Genomic DNA, 13,238 nt, shown 5'->3' on the forward strand with positions numbered 1-13,238 from the left:
TGACAGGTTGGTTGCAGCTCAAGAGGAACAGTAAAGCCTCCCCTTCTTAATCATTAATCATATATGATTACTATATGAATGTGCTATGAAACTACTTATCCCTTTCTCCCTATTTTCTCTCGTTTGTCTTTATTGAATTGGAATTGCACAGCACAGTATAGCAAAGAAGGGCTGCTAGATGGTGCAGTGGATAGAGCACCAGTCTTGGATTTAGGTGGATGGGAGTTGGAATCCAGCCTCAGATACCTGCTACTTACTAGCTGTGTAACCTTGGGCAAGTCATGTAACCCTGATGCATTGTTTCCAGGGTCATCTCCAGTTTTCCTTATTTCAATCTGGCCACTGGACCCAAATGGCTCCAGAGGAGAAAGTGAGGTAAGGGATTTAGCATAGCACCCCTCTCATTCAGGTCCAATTCATGTGCTTGTCATGGCATCAAGTCCCTGATGTCATGGTTTCCTTTAAAAATGAAGGACTATTATTATTATTATTATTATTATTATTATTATTATTATTATTATTATTATTATTATTATTATAGCAAAGGTTGGAGGGTAAATAATTCATTTCCCCCCGGTACTACAAGATCTTCTTGTGCCTTTCTGTTTCTTTTTCTGATTTTGTCCCAGAAAGGTCTTGAGAATGGACTTTTCCACTATTGAGTTATGTCACAAGTAATTTTAAGATAATGTGCAAAGGTGTCAAATATGAAAAAGATGCCCTCCACATTCTCTAGTTGAAACATTAAAATGTAATTAAATATTTAACAAAATAGGCAAAACTTAAATTCAACACTAATAGTAACATATAGTTTTCTAATGCTATATAATTTCTATGGTTTCTAAGTCTAAAAGTCTAGCTCTATATGAGTCTATATAAGCTTGATACTACTTGTATAATATATACAAAGCTTTCAGGGAGGCAAAGAGAACCAATCTTAATTCACCATTATAACATATTGACTATATGAGAAATTTAATTCACCTTTCACTTCAACAGGCAACATTCTAAGGCAGTTGCAGAAGAAGTATGGATTTTCATTGATTGAGAGAGAGTTATGGTAGTTTCTACAGTAATTAAATTATAAATTCAGTTAAAAACACCTTAACAAAATTCCTGGGAAAAACATTTTATAAATATTAAGGTACCATATAATGTATAATATTGTTATTAATTGCAATTGTCACATAAATAAAAGTCACGTGGTCTCCAATGAATGCTTCTTATTCAACTGGATTTGCAATTCTTTTTCCATGTCCTACATTAATTGACCTTGCAAACTCAGATCCGTGCAGACAAATGGTATGCTGCTCAATATCCAAGAGAAGAAAGAGGGAATCCTGGTGTAGGAAAACAGAGTTTTACCTAACTATGGCAGAGATAGAGATCAGTATGTAAAATAATGACAAAATGGTGAAAATGTGTTCTTTTTATTTATTTATTTTTCTCAATATATGTGAAGATAATTTGTTTTTTAGGTTTTTGCAAGGGAAATGGGGTGAAGTGGCTTGCCCAAGGCCACATAGCTAGGTAATTATTAAGTGTCTGAGACCAGATTTGAACCCAGGTACGCCTGACTCCAGGGCCGGTGCTTTATCCACTGTGCCACCTAGCTGCCCCGAAGATAAATTTCAATATTCACTTTTGTAAAGTTTTCTCCCTTCCACCCTACTCTCCTGTCCAGAATAGCAAGTAATCTGATATAGATTCTATATATACAATCAAGTTACACATTTCCATATTAGTCCAATAATACCTATTATATTAATATATATCGCTACTTGTTCAACTAATTGATGGTCATTCCCTCAATTTCCAATTGTTTGCCACCACAAAAAAAGCTGAATCAGTTCACAACTCTATCAATAGTACATTAGGGTCCCAGCTTTTTTATATCCCCTTCAGCATTTATCATTTCCCCTTTCTGTCATATTAGCCAATCTGATATGTGTGAAGCCGTATTTCAGATTGTTTTAAAGAAAATATGTTCTGAAAAGATAATATATACTGCTACTTAATCTGCATAAATCAAGTATGAGAGACTCTAGCTCTTGTTGATTCCTGAGGATATAATGTGGGCAGCACTTCATGGAAATATATTGAGAACTACTGAAAGTGGTTAGCATTCTCTGGATTGGTAGTCTATAATTCTTCAGGGTAGGATAGTTTATATTCTTCCTATTCAAATTAGAAGAAGTACATGATGAGCAGGAGACTCAGCTCTTCCTGAGGTTATAGAAGAAATCTATGACTATTCTCCATTTCGTTAGTCAATACAGAGTAGAAATCAATTCCAAAGGAGAGTGAATGTATAGGAGCAAGGATTCATAGATGCTAATCTAGATGTTTAAAGCATTCCTAGATGCCAGAGAACTGAGAGATGAGTATATGGAAGAGGTAGACTTTATTCTGGACTTTGGAAGCTGGCTAAGATTTAGAGATGCTGATGGGGTAGATGAGAACATTCAAGACTGAGGGAAGAGCATAAGTAAAGGAGGCAGGCATAAGAATTATGTTCTGCAAGGGTTTAGAGAAAAGAATAAGAACCTTAAAAGTTAAATCTCAGAGAAGGAAATTTAATATGAAATATTTAGCTAATATTTGTTTGTTGATATATCATCCTTAAGCTACATGTAGCTGAAATCAGACATGAAGAAAAGAACCAATTTAATAATGGGTTATTTCTAGGAACAATCTTCTCCATCCTCACCCTTTGCCCCAGGGTATAAGCCAATGATTTTCTTAGGTACTTGGTATTGAAAGATTTCCAGGAAACAGTTAGTCTTATTGTACCTTTTCTCATAATTTTTCTCCAGAGACTCTTAAATGGGCATCTCCTTATGCTACAACACTAGGTCTCATAAAGTAGTCAGGGTTTCTTGGCATCTTCCTTTGGTGACTACAAATTTCATTCTTAGTTGTGCGTCAACTCTCCCTGGCATCATTTTCTAATGTGGCCCCCCACCAATGCATAATGAGTATATTTCTTCCAAGTTCTCCCTTTTTTGAATTTCAGCCCTTCTTAGCCTGAGGTGATAATAAATTATAATCATAGATATTGTACAATCCCAGATTCTGAATTCAACTAAATTTGTTAAATATATACATATATTTGTATAAATATGATTTATTATTAAAAGCTATTGTATTAACATCTTTTCTAATCTCCCATTCAGAAGTAAAATTTGTTCCATATATAACAAATAGTCAAATGATCTCTCTTTGAACATTTCATGTGATTGAGATTTCAGGACATCCCACGGCAGAACATCATTTGCTGGTATAGTTCTAATAGTTCTAGAGGTCTTTCTTCATCCACTTAGGTCAGAATATATCTCTTTCAATCGTTGGACCTAGTTCTTACTTCTGCAGAAATATATAGTATTTCTATACCTTTCTTCATATGCAAATCTCCAGTTATTCTCTGAAGATAGACATGATTTTTGCATGTATCTTTATTTTTCCCTGGTCTGGCCATGCTTTTTTACTCAATGGTTCTCATATGATATAGCTCATTGTTGAAGCTTTCCTCTTATTATTTTCACTCAAATGTAACATCTAATAATATTTGATTATATCACAAGGATCTTGGGAATGACTGTTCTACCATGCTATCCAAATTTAGTTGAGACTGAAATCTAGCAAAAGCTAAAAATTTTATTATGTCTTCAGTGGACCATATATGATGTTTGTCTTTGAAGAAGACCATGACATTAGGGAAATGATGCCATGACAAGCACTTGAATTGGATTTGAGTGAAAGGGTTCTGTGCTAAGTCACCAACCTTACTTTCTCCACCAGAGCCATCTGGATATAGTGGTCAGTCATGAATTAGGATGCCTGGAGATGGGAAGCAATCATGATTAAGTGATTTGTCCAAGGCCACTCATAACTGCAAATATCTGATACTGGATTTGAACTCCTGTCCTCCTGACTCCAAGGCCAGTGATCTAGGCACTGTGTCACTGAGAAGTTGGTACAATTGTTCTCATTTTACAGATGAACAAACTAAAGCATGCAGAAATTATCCTATCCAGCTTTGAAAGATCTGGAACCAAATTCAACTCGGATTTTCCCAACCCCAAATCTATAATTCTATCCTCTTTATCACTGCTAAGAACTGTCATCATTAACAGAGGAAACACAGCCTAGAAAAGGCCCCTTCCTATAAAATAAAAATTTCAAAACTCCCTCAAAATAATAAGGGAAATAGAACCAAATGTTTAATTATTTTCTACCTTTTTGCAATGGTGCTGAAGTTTTGTGTATAGACTGAATGGACTCTCTAACTTCTCAAAAGGTAGCTGAGCAACATGGCAGAGTAAATTAGGTAGAAATTCATACATGTTCTCCCCCAAACTACTTCATATATCTTTAAATGATGACCCTAACCAAATTCTAGAGTGACAGACCCCACAAAAAGTTTGAGTGAAACAATTTTTTAGACCAAAACAACTTGGGAGATCAATGGAGGGGATCTGCTTCACCAGGATGAGAGAGGAGAGAAAAGCAGTAGAAGCCAAGATGGAATGAATGTGTCCTAGCCATCCAGAACCAGATTGTGGGGCTATTGGGACAGTGGCAGCAATTTTGTTTTTCAGACCTTTCAGTCCAGGGTTTGCCAAGGACAACGTGGAAGGTCAGCAGGAAAAGTCCTCCACAGAGGGTGAGATTGGAGCACAGTCCAGTGCAAGCCACTTCAGTGCAGACCAGAAGCAGACCTTGAGAGCCACTGCATCAGCAATGGCAGCTATTTCCAGAGCTCTCAGTCAAGTATTGTAAGGGGGTCAAAAGGAGTTTAAAGAGTTTCATTGCAATCACTGAAACTGGACTCCGTTGCTTTGCCCTTATCATTCTCAATTGCAATCTGGGGCCCCTATTCCAGGAAAAAGAAGCAGAAACACAGGAAAACTTACTGCCACAGTGGAGCAGGGACCCTCCTCACAGTTCCAGGTCAGAAAGGAAGATGTGTGGTCATCTACAGATCAGAACACAGACCAGGTAAGTAATTATAACTTCTCATAAGACCTTGGAAGAATTGAAAACTTTCAAGTCCCTATAAGTATCTCTAAAAACAGCTGCAAAAACCTTCAAAAGCTTGGGACAGTACATCCAGAACCCCACATTAGCAAAGAGCTAAAATCAAGTGATGGGGTAGAAAAATGAACATGTAACAGAAGAAAAAAATTCAAAAATAGTCAATTACTATGATCATATGAAAGATCAGAATAGATACTCAGAAGAAGATAAAAAAAGCCAAAGCTTCTACATCCAAAGCCTCCAAGAAAAATATGATTTCTTTTAGGCTGTGAAAGAGTTCAAAAAGAATTTTGGAAATCAAGTAAAAGGAAGTAGAATAAAATTGGGAAGAGAAATGAGAATGATAGGGGGAAATCATGAAAACTAAGTCAGAAGCTTGGCAAAGGAAACACAAAAAATACTGAAGAAAATAACATTTTAAAAATCAGACTGGGCCAAATGGAAAAAGGGGTCTGAAAGCCCAGTGAAAAGAATGCGTTCAAAACCAGAATTGGCCATATGGAAAAGGAGATATAAAATCTCATTGAAGAAAATAATCCCTTAAAATATTGAATGGAGCAAAGGGAATCTGATGACTCTGTGATCTTAAGAACAATAAAACAAAACCAAAAGAATGAAAAACTAGAAGAATGTGTGAAATATCACTGTGGAAAAAACAACTGACCTGGAAAACATAATCAGGAGAGATAATTTAAAAATTGTTGGACTACCTGAAAGCCATAATCAAAAATTAAAAACAAAGTCTAGATAAATTTTTTTTCAAAAAACTTATCAAGGAAAATTGTTCTGATATTCCAGAATCAGAGGATAAAATAGAAATTGAAAGAATAGCCTCTTGAAAGATATTCCAAAATGAAAACTGCCAGAAATATTGTAGCCAAATTTCAGAGTACTCAAGTCAAGCAGAAAATGTTGCAAGCAAACAGAAAGAAACTATGCATATATCATGAAATCACAGTCAGGGTAATGCAAGATCTACATTAAGGGATCATAGGACTTGGAATATGATATTCCAGAAGTCAAAATAATTTGGATGACAACCAAGAATAAACTACCCAGTGAAACTGAACATATTACATTGAGAGAAAAGATGAATGTTCAATGAAATAGGAGACTTTCAAAGTTTCCTGATGAAATGACCAGAGCTGAACAAAAAATTTGGTCTTTAAAGATAATACTCAAGTGAAGTATAAAAAGGTAAAGAGGAAAGGCAAATACTAAGGAACTTAATGTTGTCAAACTGCTCATTCCTGCATAGGAATATGATATTGATAACTCATATGAAGTTTTTCATTTATTAGGGCAGTTAGATGGAGCATATATATAGACAAGATACAGATGGTGGTTGAATTTGAAGGAATAATATATTAAAAAGATGGAATTAATGGATGAGAAAAGATTGTACTGGGAGAACAGAAAAGGGGAGGCAGAATGGGGTAAATTATTTCACATAAAAGAGGCAAGAAACAGCTTTTGCAGTGAAGTAGAAGGAAAGGGGGGTTTGTGAGGACTAGTGAGTGAGTCTTATTCCCAATGGAATAGGCTCAGAGGTGGAATAACATATATACTCAATTGGGTATAGAAATCTATCTTACCATAGAAGAAAGTACAAGAAGAAAGGGATGGGACAAAGGGAGCAGAATGCGATAGAAGGTTGAGAAGACTGTGTGTTTGTGGGGGGGGGGTGTTAGTCATATGCAAATACTTTTGAGGAGGATATGGGTGAAAGGAGGAAGAGAATAGAATAAATGTGGTTGGGAGGGAAGGTGGAAGAAATATAGTAATCCATAAAAACTGTGGGGAAAAATATTAAAACAAGTTTCTCTGATAAAGAACTCGTTTCTCAAACACAGAGAACTGAATCAAATTTATAAAAATAAGAGTAATTCTCCAACTGATAATTAATCAAAGGAAATGAACAGTTTTCAAATGAAGTTATCAATTAAATAATTTTTAAAATGTCCTAAGTCATTACAGACAGGAAAAATATAGGTTGGAACAATTCTGAGGTACTGCCTATACTTAATTGTTTGGCTAATAGGACAGAAAGAGAAAATGACCAATATTGGAGGGGATATAGGAAAAATAATACATTAATACACTGTGAAAGGATTCAACAGTTCTAAAGAGCAATTTAGGACAATACCCAAAGAATTATAAAAAAACATGCCTAATCTTTGACCTATCAATGCCACTACTAGGTATATATTCCAGAAGAGATGAAAAACAGTAAGGAAAAGGAGAATATAGAGATATTTATAGCATTTCTGGAGGCAAGGAACTGGACATTGAGGGGATGTCAATCAGTTGGGGAATGACTGAATAAATTGTGGTATATAATTAAGATGAAATACTATTTTGTTATAAGAAATGATGAACAGAGTGCTCTCATTATGAATCTTATAAAAACGGAAGCAATGGAAAATCTACTATATACAAAGTATCAGCATTATTTTAGAATGATCAGCTGTGAATGACTAACCTTTTCTCAGAAAGAGTGACTCGAGAACTTTTAAGGAATTATGCTAAGGAATACTATCCATCTTAAAGACAGAGCTGATGGTGTCTGAATACAGATTGAAGCATGTTATATTTTTTAACTTTATTATTCTTGAGGTTCCCCTTTATTGGGAGGTTATGTTTACTTTTGCAACATTACTATTGTGGTAATGTTTTCATAGTGATACAAATTAAACTGTAGCAGATAATTTGCTTTGTTAATGAGGGGGATTGGGATGGGAGGAAGGGAGAGAATTTGGAACTCAAGGTCCAAACTTGTTTTTGCATGTAACCATGGAAAAAATAAAAAAATAAGAAATGAAAAGTTGACTGAGAGAAAAAGAGACGATTTGCTAAATGACATTTCCTTGAGACTTGTGTCATAAAATGACATTGTCTAGCAAAACTATTTCTGTTGAGGGTTCAATGAATTGAGACTTTCAAACATTCTTTTTTTTTTTTTAGCTTTTGCAAGGCAAACAGGGTTAAGTGGCTTGCCCAAGGCCACACAGCTAGGTAATTATTAAGTGTCTGAGACCGGATTTGAACCCAGGTACTCCTGACTCCAAGGCCGGTGCTTTATCCACTATACCACCTAGCCGCCCATTTTCAAACATTCTTGATGAAAAGACTAGAACTGAACAGAAAAATTGACCTTCAAACACAAGAGTCAAGAGAAACATAAAAAGGTATATAGGAAAGGAAAATATTAAGGGACTCAATTATATGAAACTATTTACATTCATAAACGGGAAGATGATATTTGTCATTCATAAGAATTTCTTATTATTATGGCAATTAGAGGGGGGAAAAGAAGAGGAGGGTGCTAGAAAAGAGGGCAGATTGGGAGAGTGGGTAGTCAGAAGCAAAGCACTTTTGAAGAGGGACAGGGTACAAAGAGAAAGAGTGGGAAAATAGGATGGAAAAAATAGAGTTAGTACTAGAAACTGAAAAAAAATTGAAGCAGCTTTCTCTGATAAAGGCTTCATTTCTCAAACATATAGAAAACTGAGTCAAATTTATAAAATTTAGAGTCATTCCTCAATTGATAAATTATCAAAAGATATGAACAGTTTTTAGATGGAGTGAATAAAACTACTTATAACCATATGAAAAAAAATTCTCTAATTCATTATTGACTGGAGAAATTCAAATTAAAACAAGTCTGAGGCACTACTTTGATTAAGGTACCAGATTGACTAAATGGACAGAAAAGTAAAACGAAAATTATTGGAAATGTTGAGTAAAATGCCACTACTTGATCTTTATAACAAAAAAAAATTAAAAACAATATGGAAGAATATCTGTATGTACAAAAATATTTAAAGGAACTCTTTCCTGGTAGCAAGGAATTAGAAACTGAGGGGATGATCATGCTTTGGGAAATGACAACAAATTGTCATATATGATTTTGTTGAATATTCTTCTCCTACGAAAAATTATGAATAGCATGCTCTCAGAAAAACCTGAAAAGAATTACATGAGGTGATACAAAGTGAAATGTACAGTGTACAAAGAAACAGCAATATTGTAATAAGATTAGCTATGAACAATTTAGCTATTCTCAGTAATATAAAGATCCAAGACAATTTTGAAGGAAATTGGGAAAAAATTGTTATGCATCCCCAGAGAAAAGTCTGAATGCAGATTGAAGCCTACTTTTTACTTTATTTTTCTTGAGGTTTTTATTATTATTTATGTTTTCTTTCACACCATGACTTATACAAATGTTTTTCTTGACTACATATGTATAACCATACTGAATTGCTAGCCTTTCAAAGAGGGATTAGAGAAGGAGGAAGAGAGAATTTGGAACTTTGGAACATTTTAAAAATGAATGGTAAAATTGTTTATACATGTAACTGAGGAAATACAAAATACTATATAAAACATAAACAAAAGAATTACTCTCATCTGCAAGGCTCACCTTCTGTAATTAATATATGAGCATGCTGTTAAACTACTTATAACTTTCTTCCTATCTAATTTACCTCAAGCTTTCTCTCTTGCAATTAAAGATCAAAGTAGAGCAAAGGGGAAAGGGCAAATCATTTCTTTTTTCCCCTGGAATCGCAAGTCACATTTGCTTTATCTTGACTTTCTGGTTCTTTTCTTTTTTGAGATTATCCCAGAAAAATTTTATGAATAGACATTTCCACTATGGATTTATCTCACAAATAATTATAATTTATGCATATAATTGAGAAAAGTAGAATGTTGTAGTATAGGCATGTCTAATGTGACAACAGTTGGTCCCAAGACAATATCTAGTGGAAACATATTAAATATCATTTAAAATGTTTTAACAAAATGAACAAAAATATAATTCAATACCGATAATATTAATGAGTAATTGTCTAAGTCTGTATGAAGCAAACAGGGATCCATTTCTACTTGAGTTTGATACCACTGGTATAATATATACAGAGCTGTCATGGGAGCAGGAAGAGTCTATCTTAATTCACCACAGTAGTAAACTGACTATGTGGAAAAATCATTTAAGTTTTCAGGTCCAGAGGCAACTTTCTAAATTGCTGAAGAGGTGTTGATTTTTATTGAAAGAGAGTTCCTCTAATGGAGGAAATAGTAAATCTCCTGAGAAAAATATTTTGTAAATGGTAATGTGTTATAAAATATATAGCTTTGGTGATAATTGTAATTGTCAAATGATTAAGAGAAAAGACTAGTTATTTCGAAAGAATGGTTTCCATTCAATTGAATTTGGAGTTCTTTGAGAACATTTTACATTATTTTGTCTTGTACATTCAGGTCCATGAAGATAAACAAATCTACCAGGAGAATAAAGAAGAAATCTCAGTATATGTAGCTAATACTAACCCAGTTCTGCTGTTTAGTAGGAGACTAGTATGCAATTACAAAACGGTGAAAATATGTTATGAACACACATTCTATACTACAATTCAACCTGTAGGAATCAGTTTTGGAGATTGAAAGACTTTGTTTCCTGGGGGATATAAAGTGGGCAGTATCTCATGGAAATTTATTGAGGATCAATTGAAAAGTTTTTGACATTTCCCAGAATGGTAGAGTCTTGTTCTTCAGGATAGGTTAGTTAATATTTTTCCTATCAGAATTATAAGAAGCTTTCAGGAGACTCAGCTATTCTCTATTTCTGCAGTCAGTCCAGAATGGATCCAATTCCAAAGTAGAGTTTCACCATATAGTAATAATGACCCACAGATGCTTCTCTAGATGTTCAAAGCAAAGATAGATTTCTAGAAGCCGGAAAATGCAGTGGGTTCATGGAGGAGGTGGAAATTATTCTTTATTTTGAAGGCTGGCAAAGATTTAAAGAAATTAAGATGAGGCCATTCAAGGATGAGGTAAGAGCCAAGTGAAGGAAAAGAGGAAGGCACAAGAATTGTGGGCTCCCAGGATTTAAGACACAAGAATAAGAACCTTAAATGTTAACTCTCTGAGAAGGAAAATTAATCTGAGAATTTTAACTCATATTTGGTTGTTGATGGAGCATCCATAATCTACATATAGAGAAGAACCAACTTGAGAAGGATTATTTCTAGAAGCAATCTTCCCTACTGTCACTCTGTGATTCAGGCTCTTAGACACTGACTGATTTTCTTAGGTGCTAGGGGAAAAAAATCCCAGGAAGTAAGTCTTCTAGTCTCCTTGTACCTTTACTCAAGATTTTGTTCCAGGGACTCTTAAATGTACATCACTTTATGTTACAACCCTGGGGCTCATAATGGAAATAGTCAGGGTTTCTGGAACTCTTCACTTAGCAACTACACACAATTCTTTGTCATGGGGCAACTTTCCCTGGGATCACATTTTTATGTAGTTGTCGCCAAAATCTCCTGTCTATTTCTTTCATGCTTTCCCTTTCCTGTGTTTCATTCCCTCATAAAGTGAGGTGATAAGGTAATAATCATAATCATAATAATAATGGAAATTATAGAATCACAGATTCATATGTATGTCTGTTTAAGCATATACATATATTAATTTGCTATTATTAAAAAATTATCTTACCCAGCATCTATTCCAAGCCCTCATTTAGAATGAAAATTTGTTCCATGTCTAATGAATGATCAAATGACCTATCCTTGATCATTTCAACTGATGGGCAGACCTGCACATTCCAAGGTAGTCCATCCCATTACGGGGACAGTTTTAATAGTTCTGGAGATCTTCATCAAATTAGATAAAAGTATATCTTTTTTAATTATTGGACCTGGTTTTTCCTGCTAAAGAAGCAGAAAGCATTCTTTGGATCCTTCATCATATGCAATCCTTCAGCTACTCACTGAAGATAGAAAAATGTTCTGCAGATATCTTCTCTTCTATAATTTACACATGTTCTTTTATTCAGTGGTTCTCATATGATATAGTTCAGTGTCGAAACTATACTCTTACTGATTAACCTCATTGAAGTCTAACATCTGACAACATCTAATTATGTCAGAAAGATGCCAGGAATGACCAAACTTCCATAGTATCAGTTTTTCAGATTGGAGACTCCAATCCTAACTAAAGTCAAAAATTTAATAATGCCTTCAGTGGACCATATATAGGTAGCATTTATATAACATTTTTAGATTAAATAAAGTAATTTATAATTTATTACCTTATTTAATGCTCAAAATAATTCAAAACTGGTGTCATTATTCCCATTTTACAGATGAGAAAACTGAAGCAGGTGGAAATTATCCTCACCGGTTTATAAGGGTCTGGAGCCAGATTGAACTCAATTTTCTCTAATCCCAAACCCAACATTTTATTCTCTTCACCTCTCTAGTACTACCATAATAAATAGAAGAATGACCTTGACTAGTAAAGTTCTCAGAAAATTTTCAAACCTCTTTCAAAGATAATAAAGAAAATAAAAGAATTTTTTGAATGGAAAGTTTAACTATTCTTTTCTTATTGCACTGTGCTGAAGTTTTATATTAAAGACAGAATGAACTCTCCAGCTAATAGAAAGATACTGTAAAGACAAGAGATAAGATTTGACAAACTGGTTTTTAGATTTCTAGGGCCTGACATCATCAAACATCATTGTGTGGCAAACTATTCATGTTGGAGATTGTCCTGTTTCTTCACTGAATTTGACTCCTTTTTCCTTCCTTCTTTACACAAAGTGAGATCTTCACCCAATTTCTTATTTTGGGCATTGTTTTCTAATCTGGAAAATGAAGATGTAAATTGACAATATTCCCAGTGCAAAAAAATCACTAACTTTATTATCTTGTACTATAAAATCTGATTTTCAGTGGAGGATGGCACTTCAGAGGTCCTTCTTAGTCCCTAATTTAACCACTACTTCATTGTCAGCTTCTTCTACAAAATTGCCAACAAATGACCATTTAACTTCTGCTTGAAGACCTCTATTATGGAGAACTTGCTACTATCTGAGGCAGCCTTATCCTACTTTTATAAAATTTTCTTTTTTGTTTTTAGAGTTTCTACTCAGCTAAAACCTTAATCATAACTTCTGCTCATTGTTTTGAGTTTTTTCCTCTGAGGTCAAGTCAATCAAGTACTCGTTCAGATCTTTGAAAACAGGTGGCATCTTGTCTGAAAGTATTTTCTATAGAATAAAATATAGATAACACATTTTTCACTTATTTTCCTTGACATTTTTTCCTCTAATAGTCTTTTCCTTTTACTCTGTAATAGTCTAATTTATCAATATACTTCCTATAAGTACTGGACTTTAA

The sequence above is a fragment of the Macrotis lagotis genome, chromosome 1, assembly GCF_037893015.1.
Source record: "Macrotis lagotis isolate mMagLag1 chromosome 1, bilby.v1.9.chrom.fasta, whole genome shotgun sequence".
In the NCBI taxonomy this organism is placed as follows: domain Eukaryota; kingdom Metazoa; phylum Chordata; class Mammalia; order Peramelemorphia; family Peramelidae; genus Macrotis; species Macrotis lagotis.